Here is a 13,923-nt window from a genome sequence, read left to right as displayed (position 1 = left end):
CTGAATTTAAAGTGGTATTAAGAGTATGAAAATTTCATAGGCCATACTATTATTAGGGATAATAAGCAAAATAGGTCTCAGTGGTCTTCAAAGTGTGTACTTTTTATGTACAGGTTAAAAACAATGATGATTAGGGGAAGCAAGCTAAGCAGCAGCCAGCATGCAGCACCAACCCCGATCCAAGTGTGCTCTGATCACTGCTGGTACTATTATAATGGGGAAAAAAATAGAGACTTTGAGTGGATCCTCATGAAAAATAATTTAGCTTTGTGGGAAAACTGAATGGCAGGATCCTCCTGTCACTTCGGTTCCCTAAAGGCTGTTGCAGAAATATTCATGGAATCACAGAACGGTTTGGGTTGGAAGGGACAACAGTGGGATCATCTGGTCCAACCTCCCTGCTCAGGCAGGGTCATCCTAGAGCACATGGCACAGGATTGTGTCCAGAGGGTTCTGGAATATTTTCAGAGAGGGAGACTCCACAGCTTCTCTGGGCAACCTGTTCAGTGTGTGGTCACCCACACAGTACAGATCATAGAATATCCAGAGCTGGAAGGGACTCAGCTCCTGACCCTATGCAGGGCACCCCAAGAGTCACACCATGAGTCTGAGAGCGTTATCCAATCGCTTCTTGAGCTTTTATTCTTTGGATGAAGTTTATTTTGCCCTCCCTCTATAAATTACCATTATGTAGCAGGAGGAAATGATGAAGAAACTTTGGAATATAGGTAGACATGTATTGTGAACAAGTGGTTTGGCTACTTAAAGAAACACTGCCACAGGTTTTGGCAAAAGCAGGGTTTAATGTGAATTTGTGAAAATACAACTTTACAGAGTTTGATGGCAAGGCTCACTCTATTACTACACAAGTTAAAACAGACAAAGGAAGATCAAATTAGAAGCAATTTGGAATGATTTACACTGAAACCAGGAATGCAAAGGGGATTAAGGGTGCCAAGATATGGATGCAAAGATAAGAGTGCAAAAAAGTTTAGCACCACTTAAACACTGAGTATTTTAAAATTTACAAAGCGATTCCATGGGGCTCACTACAATTATAAACAGTGACTTAACCATAGATTTGACACAGTAACATTCATACTTCAATCAATTTGTGTGAACACAGGTAAAGTGATGAGTGCACCTATTTCTCTGTGTGTACAGATACCTATCAATGTTAAAGGTATCTACCAGGGTACAGTGAATTAATCACTTAAATCCCTTTGTGTTTCCTGACAACCAAGAGTTACACCTTAATGAATGTGAAGATGGAGGGGGTGAGTATCAGCCCAGGCCTCGTTGTCACTGATGGTCCTGCAAGTATCTCAGATTTGAGCCTTTGTGAGCCTTGAGAGGTGTCCCAGGCAGGGAGAGGTGACCAAACACGGCTCCTGAAGTCCAGGAGAGCTCAACAGGCCTCACTTTTATGGTGTTTAAGATGACTGAATTCAGTCATCAGTAAGTTTCCATCCTGGACATAACCCTGTAATGTGTATCCATTGACAAGCTATGATTATGTAAATGAACTCAAAGAAGATAATAAGATTACTTTAGAGTAAGTTATGCACTGAAGTTATTTTACCTTAGGTAGCATGTTTGTTCTGTTGTAGCAAGGCTGATTCTTTTTTATATGATATTAGTTTGCTTTGAAACAGAAAATACTGTATAATTTAAGTTATAAAATTGCTAACTGAATAATGTGCTGGTGGGGTGGGTTTGTTTGGGGTTTGTTCTGTTTTGTTTTTTAACTGAGTCTTGTAGAACTGAAAGAGCTGAAATATAAATGAATCTGGAAATAAGAGGCTGTATATATGTTGACAGGTACCAAATGATTATAATAGTTATGTTTTTACAAATACACATCATTAGAGAATTTCTTTTTACTGTATCAATTATTTGTTACTGCAGTTGACAACTTCTCATTGTTTCTTGTGCTGCATAAGCAATACCATTGTTTCAAGGCTGTGTATAATGAATGTGGGCCGTTACTCTTCAAGTTCTGAACTTTAGTAACTTTTACTATTGAAGGGATGTTATAAAGACTGTAAGTTTATCTTTTTATGTAGCATGTGGTACAGGAGGTTAAACAAGAAAGGCTACCAGATAAGGTGAAGGAGATGGCTGAAGAAATTCAACAGGAGAAAGAAGAGCTCTCACATCTGTCAGAGGAGTAGTTAGCTGACCAAACACCAATTACTTCTGGAGAAGAGACAAAAATAACTGAAGAATTGGAACCAGAAGGTAGAATTCATTTGTATGAATAAGTAACTGTATTTTCTTAATAATTCTATGTCTCTTTCCATTTTCTTAAGCATTTCTTACTAGCAGTAGGAGCTGCCTCATTATGAGAAGCTTCATGACAGAAATTATATTCTGGTGTACTTCATAGCTGAAGCTGCGTGGTGGATATGGTGGTGTTATTTTCTTCCCAAATGGAAACTGTATTGTAATTGAATGCAAAAATCTGGTATCTGACCTAGATTCATAAAATATTAAAGGAAACCTGGCTTCTATTTTAAATGTCTTTATATTCTCCCTTAGAACTATGCTGTTCTAAAGACTATTTTAATGAATGTGCTCCTTTTGTCTGCAGATAACAGCCAATGCTGATATCAGAAATCCTTTCAGACAGTGAGAGGGGTAGTATGTCTTATCATATTTGTGACATAAAGTTGTTAGAGGCAGATTTATTTAAAGATTATAAGAGCTGGGTCATCCTGTTCCACCTCCGAGCTTAGACTGTTTATCATTGAAATAAACCAAGTCCACAATGCCAAGTAAATGCACAACCAGAATGCTAAAATTTTATGTTCATTTGCTTGCAGCTTCTGCATAAGAATTCATTAGAAAAATTTGGAAAACATGATGCTGAATCCCTGTTGTGCTAAATAATTTGCTTCAGAGAAAAAACCTTGAATGCTCTAGAAAATAATCCAGCTGCATACAGAACTACTTTTTTATTAAAAAAAAGGATACATTCTTCTCTACATGTGCATGGTGTTAAACATAATCAGAGGAAATCCAGAAATTCAGGCCATGTTCTTATGTAAAACTAACAGTTGTTTGTACCTCATCTCATCACAGGGCTTACATCATTCCAATCCTTAACTTTCATCTGGGAAAGACTTTTTTTTTTTTTAACAGAAAAAAATACAGTTTAGATGACTTAAAAGGTCATTGATTTGCAGTGTTAATCTTCTGCAGGAAGATAAGATTTACCTGGCACTTATTCTTCATTTATTAGAAAAGCAAATATATTGTTATCAGATTCCTCAGCAGGTCTCAGATGGACTACAATATGGGAGAGGTTGATTACATTGATTCTTTTAATGTTTCTTTTTCAGATCAAGATGGTAGACAAGATGAGGATGCTGTTGAATCAATAAAAACTGACAGCAATGATGGTATTATTTCAAGTCCAGATCCACGAATATTAAACAGCTGAATCAGTGATCATGGCAATTATTTGGCAAGACAGAAAAAGATTTTAAGCTGAAATGTCCTCTGATAGTAGGTTTGCTATATCTAACATCACTTTTCAATAAAGTTGTACATGTACAGCATCCAGTCACTTCAGTTGTACTTCTTTTTCTATCATTATTTGTGGACAAGTACACCAATGATGTCCCCTTACTCTTAAAACCAGTAATTAATTAGCATGAAGTCATATATACAAAATAACACAGCATAATACAAATTTGGAAAATTTACTTTGAACAGTGTTTCCCAAAAAAAAGAAAGTATTTCCTACTTTTAGATCTAACATTGACTGAACTATCTTAAAAAATACGAAACTAGTACTTAAAATTGATGTTAGTACCTCTAACAGTTAATACTTTTGTCATCTGTCTTAGCCTTCTTTTAAAGGACTAGAGGTGTACTGTGAGATCCTATCAGTCTTCACGGATTTTAGTGCTCTGCAATGTGATATCCTAGAGGTAGTTTGACTTTTTAGAATTTTTTTTCAAGGCGTGCGACATCTTACAAAGCAACTAACAACAAGAAGCAACTCTTTGTATGGGAAATATTGCTCCTTCTTTTTTAGGCTGTAGAAGGGATTCAGTAATGCTATCGCCTGTATATTCTTCAGAAAGATACAAAAGGTACTTTTGAAGAAAGAATTGCGTTGTATAAAAAATTTTCACCTGTAATTTTGAGAAGTAATCATTTACAATGACTGCTGCTCATCACTAGTAAGTCAAACACTTGTTCTATACTTTTGTAGTCATCCTGTATTTTATTTTATCACAGTTATTTAAGAACACTTCTGAGAGATTTTTGTGTGTAGATTCATTTCAGGTTCATCAGTTTCTACCTCTCTCCATTGATCTCTTCCTCTGGTAACAAAGTGCATGTTCACAAAGGGTAGATAAAACAATAAAAGCTATAAACTATTAAGACAACATGTTTGATACAAATTGGATTTTAAAAATATGCCTTGGTTTATTTGAATTCTTGGGTTAATTCTAGAATACAGCATGTCAAAATTGTTATTGAATTTGTATTTTTTTAAGATTAAAAATCACTGCCTTTTATCTTTTGAGATAAATATCCTGCTGGTAATCAAACACTGTAAATAAGACTTGTGATTTTTAGAGATCGTTATGCTAATTATCCTATAAATCTGAGTTGTATGCCAAACTGTTTAAGCCATTTAAGATCATACTGGGGGTTTTTTGCATGTTGCAAATTAGACAGTTCATGGTTATTTCTTAGATATGTTGATCATAAAGGGTATCTAACAGATTTTCCAGTACTTAGCTGTACCACTTGCTTCTTTCTCTTTTCTTCTTGTCTATGATGTATGATTAATCATAGATTACTTCATTTTGTTTCATTTCATTTACAACATTTATGAGCTTCACTTTGTCGGTATGAAATGCTTGTCCCCTTCTTTCCTTTCCAAAGTGGCATAATTAGTGTTAGCATCTTTTTTAACAGGCTACATAAAGTTTAGTGGCTGGATTAAATCAAGTCATTAACATAATGTGCTATACAATTTGCCCCTATCTCTTTTCGTTTCCAGTACATCAAAGTGCCACAGAGTGCCAGTGTAATTGGGCCTTGCTAGCTTGTCAGGTTCAGTCAGGCTGATGGCTGCTGCTTTTACTAAAAAGCTTCCAGGCATGATAATTAATAGAGAAAAGAAGTCTGAGAAATGTAAAAGTTTGGACAGTTCTCTATGAATATTTCATGCATTTGAATAATCAGAAGTTAACATTATCAATTTGATGTATAATACATTGATTAAAAGCCTTGTTTCAGATCCTCAAAATAGACATCAAAACTGGGAATTTGCATTTTCTTTGGCATGGTCTTTATATTAAAAAAAAAAATAAAAAAAAAGTCTTTTCTCTTCCATCCCCTCCTCCCTTTCACCCCCATGTCTACACTGTATCCTTACAGGAGATTATACAGCATTCAGTTATCACAATAAAATTTACTGCTGTCAGCTTCCAAGTTGTCTTAAAATGTGCCATGAGGTAATTACTGGCAAGACCAATTTATTCAATGCTGGTTCTGTTATTTTCTATAGGTCTCTCTTTTTTGGTGCAGCTACTGTGAGTGCATTCTGTTGCTCTAATAGCAGTTTTTTGATAACTGTCATTTACCTCTAACTGTAAGTTAAGATCTCAAGTTCTAATTAGTTTTGACATAAAAATCCCTCTTACACACCATTAAAGAACAATACCAATTGCCCATGATTCTCTTGGTGAATGAAGCCTGTTTGTGCAAATGTAAGATGTAAAGTATAAAACCTATGTATAGCAAAGCAATAGATACTTTTTATTATGTTTTTCTGTATGACTGCTTGACTAGTGCATTTCCTCCTATGTGATATCTCTGTTCATTGGAAAAAAGAAAATTATTTGGACATTGTATTGCAGTTTTAAATTTTGACTGACTTGATTTCTCTTTACACTAATTTTCTGCAGGACTTGAGTGCCTTTAGTGTGCTTCAGGGAGATTTTTGAGTGTTCAATATTTTCCTCAAACTGGCTTGTTTTGTGAATATCCAATCAGAATTTAGAGAACTAAAATTTTAGGGTTTTAGTATTACCTTGTGTTACTGAGTTGGCTTGATTCTGCTGTGCCAGAAATACTAATCCTTTGTATCCTCCTAGTCCTATCTAAAACCAGTTGCTCTGTGCTTTTCTTCTGTAAGAAACTGGGGAAGTAAAAGTGCTCCACCAGCATATTTAATAAAACAAGAAATAAAATTCATGAAACAGAACCATCTTATCAGAATAAGATACAAGTAACTTATTAAAACTTTATAGTCAGTACTTTCAAGGAGTACTAGTGGGTCTAAGATTAAAAAGGAGCATTTGCCATTCTCCATCACTGAGGTGATTGTTTGTGTTATGGTCACTATAGTCCAGGAACTAAAGTAAAAGAGAGAAAGTTTAAAGAATCCAGGCAATATTTAAGTTGTCTTTTGCCACTGATAAAGTTTGAAATGACAGAAGTTTGAGTAGGCACTGTGCAGAAATGATGGATTTACAACTTCCATCTACCCCTTGTCAAATATACTTTGAAGTTGTAATTGGAAGCATGTACTGAAAGTCATTCTTCATGATGGAAGAAATGGAATAAAAGGGTGAAGTAATACCAAAAAACCCAAACAACCACTTTTAAAATGATTGAAAACTACAGAATCTTAAGTCATTAGGTGAACCATTATTTTTTAGGTAACAAATAATACTAATTAGTTAGAATATGAAATTAAGAAGAAAGATTTAAGGCTGAATGCATAAGCCCACAGGAAAAGCATCAGCAAGAGTCATTTTTAACCCCATTGGTAATTTTTTTGTGGTTATGAATAAGAATGATCCTCAGTTGCTTACTGGAGGAATTTTGACTCTTCACTGGATAAAATGGCAGCAACCAGAGTTGTATTCATTGTCACAAGTAGATTTTTTTTAGTTCAATGTGTTCTCAGTTCTAGACAGAGCTGAGGGAATTGCATCAAACCTAATTATGGTGCTGACCTTGGGCCATTGTGTTCTCCTCCTGGCACGTGGCAGAGCAGTGGTGCAGGGGAACATGACGTGTGCCTTTCCCTCCTTCACAGTAGATTCACCTCCAGAAGAGCTGTTCAACAAGGAGACATCTATTTACCCCAGGTCTTAGGGAGAGTCCAAAGTGGATGCACTATAGGAAGTCCCATCCACTTGGAGAAGGAACAGGGAGCATTTCCACATCCCTCTTTCTGTTCTCACATCCACACCATTGTGGGGAAAAGGTAAAAGTAGAAGATGTTGTTCCTAACATGAAAAGTCACTGCTTACAGAACTAGAATAATTTTTTGTAATATGTATTTTTATGTGTATATGATTCTGTGTTACCTGTTAATCATAATTATTTAATGAATAATGTTTGTGTCTCTGAACACTTGAGTTAAATTGACATTCCTGTGATAGCATTCATTTCTGGTTCTGTTCTGACATTGTTAATAAGATGATCACAAGAATTTAACACTTGATAGAGGAAGAGGATGGCTTGTCATTCAATAAATATATTTGTCAATCAAGTAATACTGATAGTGATTGAAGTATTGATAGTAAGTGGATGAATAATTGTGATTATTGGAGAATAGCTTGTAGTTTATCTTATGTGCTCTCCACATGAAATAGAAGAAAACAAGTGAAAATAAATATATAAAATGTTAAGGAGTAAAGTGTACATATTTTTGAGCATTTTTCAGTACAGGATTTAAGTTGGTCTTACAATTTAGAAGTTCCCTTTATTTTAAGTTTTTCAAGGGCCATATATTAGTTAAAACTGTGGATGTAAAAAATAGGAACATTGTTCCTATAAGCAAGGTATTTTCAGCTCTGCTGTTCTGTGCAGAAAGCACTTATTTCTGTGGGATGCTATTGTGTACCATTTGAGTCAGCTGGAATCTTATTTTTCACATCAAAGTCGTAACCTTTTAGTGTGACCAAAAAGGAAATGAAAATATGGAATATACAACTTCTTGAAGGTGGCAGTCAAGACTGACTGTGGAATTAATAAAAGGGTTTCTTAATCTCAGACAGATGAGAAAAGTTGAGATGTAAATTTTGTACAAAATGTCCAATGCATTTAGTGCTTACCCAAATCCTGAAGCTTGTTGGAGTTCAGTTATTCTTCCAAATCTCTGGGTAGCACTAATTACAGAGTTGGTATTAAAAGGTACAGAAAGAATTCTGACATAGACTAAGTATCTTGCCCATGTTTTGTTTCCCTCACCTGAAATGAAAGCACTGAACCAGTTTCTCAGATTCTTTGAAAGCATTTAATAGTCTTTATTTTAATATGTGCCCATTCTCTCTCTTTGAGGAAATTTTGTATTATATCTTGTTTTAAATTCTAAATGTAAAGAATAATTTTATTCCCATTAAAATAGAATGATTTGTGGGCAGTAATTGACAAATTCTCCATTGTTCACTTGAATAGTACCTAATAAATGAGACCAAGGCTTAAAAAAAAAAAAACTTAGGAAAAGATTTAAATAACATATTTCACTCTGCATCACAGAAAAAATAAATAGTTGTTTAAAAATTAATTCCTATCATATGTTGGATGCTATATGTATTTTCAGCCTGGCTACATAATATGAGTGGGTTTGTATCAGTGGTGAAATATGACATGCTAGCTATGCTGTTCTTCAGCAGTTCTATATTTTTTATTTGTAAATACCTTTTTTAATCAGCCTGTGTTCTCTTTGTATATGCTGTATTCATGATTAACATTAATAAAACTCAAAATAGTCTTGACTGTTAAGCTCCAAATTAATTTTTTTTCTTGCAATTTTCTAATAGTATGACTCAGTTATTTGCTTCATGGTAAGTTAGAAAGCAGAATACCTGGATTTACCCCATTAGCCTTGAAAAAGTGTAGTATTCTTTGCCTGCTGTATGCAATTACAAGTGTTAAATATGTCAAACAAATCTTAAAATATGTAAAAGGAATACTTTATAATACAGGATATTGTATTTGGACTTGATTCATAAGCTACTGTCTGTGTACAAACTAGTCTGACATAGCTGCTAAATACTTTGGGGCGAACAAAACCACTCAGCATATCCCTTTAAATACAGATGCTAATACATCTGTTCAGTGCAAGAAGAAAAGAGTTGTTTCTGAAGTAAAATTAGACAATAGAGCCAATTTCATTTTTTATGCATGTGAATGTAGAGTGCTTGAGGTTATTAGTTGAAACTGAGTAACCTTTCCAGGCTTTCATCTCTTTCTTTTCAAATTTGAATATGAAAAGCATATTCAAGTCAGAGACCATCACTTTAATGACATTTGGCAGTCATTTGATTTATTAGATTTTAGAAAAAAAAATTCCTTTAAATATTTCATCATTCTATGCTAATCCCAGTAATATTGCCAGCTGAAGCCATGTACCTGTATTAGTGGAGACAGAATGGTGTGGAATTTTTTCTGTCATCCTAGTAAAATTTCCATGAATCTACTGAATAATAAAACAACCTTATTGAAATATTCAGATTTGGGTTTTTAGTTAAAGTGTCTTAGGATACATAATAAAAGGAAATGTCTTTTGAAAAGAGGGGGTAAAATTACTTCATCAAATATTGAAAGGACTTGACAGCAATGGAAATTGTTCTATATGATGGATATTTTTACAATAGGATACACCTCCTTTTCAGTTTGATTAATTATGTAATTTGCTTGGAAAAATACAAGCTATCTCCATAATAAATTAGAATATTGACTTGCAGTTCAAACACTGAATCTAGAAAGCTAATCTTCTGAATATGATTTAGTACTTCAAGTGATTTAAGTTTACAATCAAAAATTGTCAAAATATTTCCACGTAGGGGAAATATTTTTAATAAAGTTATGAACTTGAAAAGAAATGAAAGAAGTAAAAAAAAAATATTTTTGACATTTCTGTACTCCAACGTATTCTGTTTGCTCTTTGAAGAATGTCATCTTTCAGTGCTCCAATTTGGAACCCATAGTGGCTTTTCTTTCTTCAAATTGCAGTTACCTAAGGAAATACTTGTAACTCTTTCTGTTGAGTCTGACATTCACACTTAAATACATAAATCTGATTACAGTTTATCTGTACACAATACTACTGACCTTGCCAAACACAATGAAACAATTTTACAAGGAAGAAAAAAATGTGAGTTTGGTTAAAGATAACAAGAAAAGGCTCTGGTGAAGAGCAATTGGGGTATTACTTTTATTATCCTGTTGCTAATTTTAACTTTTAAAGGTATGTTTGATTTAAGTAGGCAAGTTCAGTGTATGAATTTGAATTCCATGTAGATACAGTGTTACTTTACATGCCTAGATATTTTGTGACTTGATGGATTTTTATTAGCTGTTCCTGGTGTAGTCTGCAAGAGGCACTAACAATTCTCTTTCATTTGGAAAACTTGGATACCTGATGTCACTGAAACTATTTCAGACAGTTACAGGATCACTTTGCTGTGTAGCTAAAAATAATGGCAACTAAAATTAGTGGTTCAGATAGCATTTGTACATATGGATAACTTTAACCTAATCTTCCCAGGAAGACTATGACTAATGCAAAAATATTTTAAACACTGAATGTGTATCAGTAGCTGTTGCAACAATATTCTTAAATTGCAAATCCTGGGGCTTTACATTCTCATTGTGTCTATGTCAAAATCAATCAATCAGTGTTAATCGTGCAAAGCAGCCCATGACTTACAGGGATGTGGGTTTGTTTTGTGTTAACACTTCTAGAAACACAAAATAATTTGTATTATGTTAGTGTTCAGTTTTTAAATAGGAAGTTGAAAAGATCTGGATTAAAATTACATCACTTGGTCATACTGAGTTATGAATTACTTCAGATGAAACAATCCAGCAGCTGTGTGTTGAATGCAGATGAAATTATTTCCTTGCAGAGGACACCCCACTGTCACTTCCCAAACCAACAGGTGGTCAGAGGAGTCACTGTAAGTGTAGCACTGGTGAGTGGGATGTACTCCTGAGCAGGCGTGTTTCTTCTCTTAAGTTCTGTCTTATGAAAATGCCTGCAATAAAGCCTATTTCCTGTACATTATATTTGCATTTATCTGTGTACTATTTGTCTTTTTTCCAAATATTTTGGGAAATATTAGTGGTGGTTTTTAAGAAATGAGGTAAGGATGCAGTTGTTAACTATGAAACAGAATACTGAAGTAGGCTTGTGGAAGAAATGGTGGCATTACAATAAATTTAAATATGCTGGGAGCACATACATTTTAAAATTAGGCTATACATAAATATATGTATTCTTTTTAAAAGAGCATCATGAACTACTTTTTCTATTGGTGCATGATGATACAGCAAAAGAAAAACATCAACCATATACAACTAAAATACATTTGGAAAGAGAAAATTTGTAATTGGACTTGATCACCACTTGCGAATATTCAATGTTCCTCCAATCAGAACTTTTTAAAATGGGAAGTTATTCATCCATATTTAATACTAATACATTGCTATTTACTTCATTATACTTAATCCTGCATGTTGCACATGCTAGTCTCAAATGAACATTTGAAGGTAGTTTATGTCAATATACAATTATATATTATAGTATACGTAGAATTATTCTAGTAATTGATAATTCTGTTGTTAAATATTTTCCCTGCTCTTTCATAGTATTTCAATTATTGACTAACTTTTTTTTCTGTTAAAGTCTGTTTCATTTAAGATTCAGTCTAAGTGCTTCAAGTTGTCTTGGACTTTTATCTGAGAGTATCCTGGAGCAGGTGAATCAGTTTGCTATTTGTGACAAACCATTCCACAGACCTTCAATTTGAACATTCTTTTAAAAATAATTTTGTAAAAACGGCTTTGCAAAAGTGGTGTCATACTCAGATCTTTAAAATTGGTACCATCTACAAACCTGATTTTAGAATGTGACTTGCCAAAGAATTCACTTGTTTAGATCCTCTTAATACTTAAACTATCGGATTATCCTGTAGTTGAAGACTCAAATCCCTCCTAGACAATGATCATCAACTGTTGCTGTAATGGGACTGCCCATTTGAGAGGGACAGTAGAGGACAGGGCACAATTGTTAATTTTTGTGAGTCTGAGGATGGTGATCTTTGTAAGGCTTTAGAGAAGAAAAACAAAACCACAAAAACTAATAGTACTGCAATGTCTTTCATTTGCTGAGGCTGCTCCCATTCCAACAAATGGGATTTGTGGCATCAGTTACTAAATAACAGATTACATAAATAATAACTTTTTATGAGCTGAACAATATTCATCTTGCTAGCTTCTGTAAACACTTCTAAAAGTTCTAGGCAGGCAGACATAACTGAAATAATTGTATTAAAACATCATTGAAATAATAACATTAGCCAATAAAAGCTTTTTAACAGTTTTGATTTTTCTTGCATCTTGAATTCTCATTGCTTTGATTATAATAAGCCTTCAGAAGATATAAAATTCTTACACAATATTCTGATTTCTAGGTATGGTGCAAGCATAGTATTAGTTTTCTACATATTTACTCTGCAAAGTTAAACTATCAAAATACAGCAAAGTTATGATGAATAGAGAATAAAATTTCAGACTTTTAAGACAATTACGAAACTTCAATACATTTCAAGCTGTGATATTTGAAAATAATGTTGTGCTATTGTATTGCAGAGACTGTGATTCATAAGGCTTTCCAATCCAGTAGTGCTATATTGTGTTATTTCTGTTAGTCATAACCTGGCTTCATAACTTTGATTTTTCTATTTGCTGCTTCAGTATCAATTGTAGAACTGTTTAAACTTCCAAATATCCTAACAAATCAGTATCAAAAGGTGTTTTTTGCTCTTAATTGCTTCAGGATTGTATTCTGCGGCATAATACTAATATGGTTGTTATTTGCAGAGGTTTGCTTAGGTGATTGGTCATCTAATTTCTACTCAAGATTAGCTTTACATACAGGGGAGAAAAAACTTAATGAGTCTGCTTTTTGATAAAGCCAGTTGAGAAGCCAGTAAGATAATAGTAATGAAATCTGCATGTGTGTTTACTATGGCTTTGCTGCATCTCTTATTCATGTCTAATTAGATTTGAGTATGCTGAATATTTGAGGTTAATTGAATATTTTCTTTAATAAAAATGAGATTTACATGGGTGGAAAGAAATTTACTTCGAGCCTAGAAGGAACCTAATAGTCTTTTAGGTTTCTACATGGAGAAAATCAGGGTAAGTCCATAAGTAATCTAAAAAAATCAGTAATTCTTATAATAAAAAGGCATTTTATATTATCTATAACTGGAACAGCTTGACTGTTTTAAAATCATCTTAACTGATACAGAGAGCTCTGTGAGATTCACTGCTTAAAAAATATTGGAAGGTTTTCCATTCCTTTTGTGCGTCCTTTGCTGTCATCACCTGACATGTGAGATATCAGAAGATAAACAAAATCTTGTTGCAAAACAATATAGTGGAGCTCCATTGATCTGGACATACATGATCCCACGAATTTCCATTTTCACTGCTGGTTCAAGCATGTAACGTGACATAAATTGGGGTTTTTCTACTGTGACTTTTTCACTACAAATGCTTAGAAGATCTTTGTTTTTTCTTCCAAGGTCTTGGAACAGCAACTTGACTGAGGAAGTTTATACACTGTAGGATTGCAATGCATACCCCTTGACATTAGGTGTTTTATCTACTGCTGACCATACTGACTGAGGAGCTGTGTGTTTGCTAGCAGTGGAAAGAGTTATTAGAATATCCAAGAAAGCTTCCAAACACTACAGTCTCATAAAGAAAAGTGGAACTTGCCAAACTGTGCTCATACCATGACTCTGTCTTTATATTTGGTGAACAGAAAGGATTCTGATTTTTTGGTGGGATTTGTTTTGGTACATACAACATTGTGTTGATGTTGGGTGGAGTTACTGATCACAGTAAGCAATTAACTGATAT

General features: G+C 34.0%; 1 long non-coding RNA gene across 2 annotated transcripts in view; it reads left to right on the top strand.

Annotated features, from left to right (window-relative positions):
* LOC127479233 (uncharacterized) overlaps window positions 1-12,631 on the top strand; it is a 34,456-nt gene extending 21,825 nt beyond the window's left edge. For both annotated transcript variants that reach the window (XR_007907508.1, XR_007907507.1), the window contains 2 exons: window positions 2,067-2,241; window positions 3,345-12,631. This is a non-coding gene — a long non-coding RNA (uncharacterized LOC127479233). The remainder of the gene's footprint in view (window positions 1-2,066; window positions 2,242-3,344) is intronic.
* Window positions 12,632-13,923: the final 1,292 nt, after the last annotated feature.

This window comes from Manacus candei, unplaced genomic scaffold (genome assembly GCF_025592945.1).
Source record: "Manacus candei isolate 608988 ecotype Guabito, Panama unplaced genomic scaffold, ASM2559294v1 h1tg000065l, whole genome shotgun sequence".
Classification (NCBI taxonomy): Eukaryota; Metazoa; Chordata; class Aves; order Passeriformes; family Pipridae; genus Manacus; species Manacus candei.
This window is presented reverse-complemented; position numbering and strand designations above follow the sequence as displayed.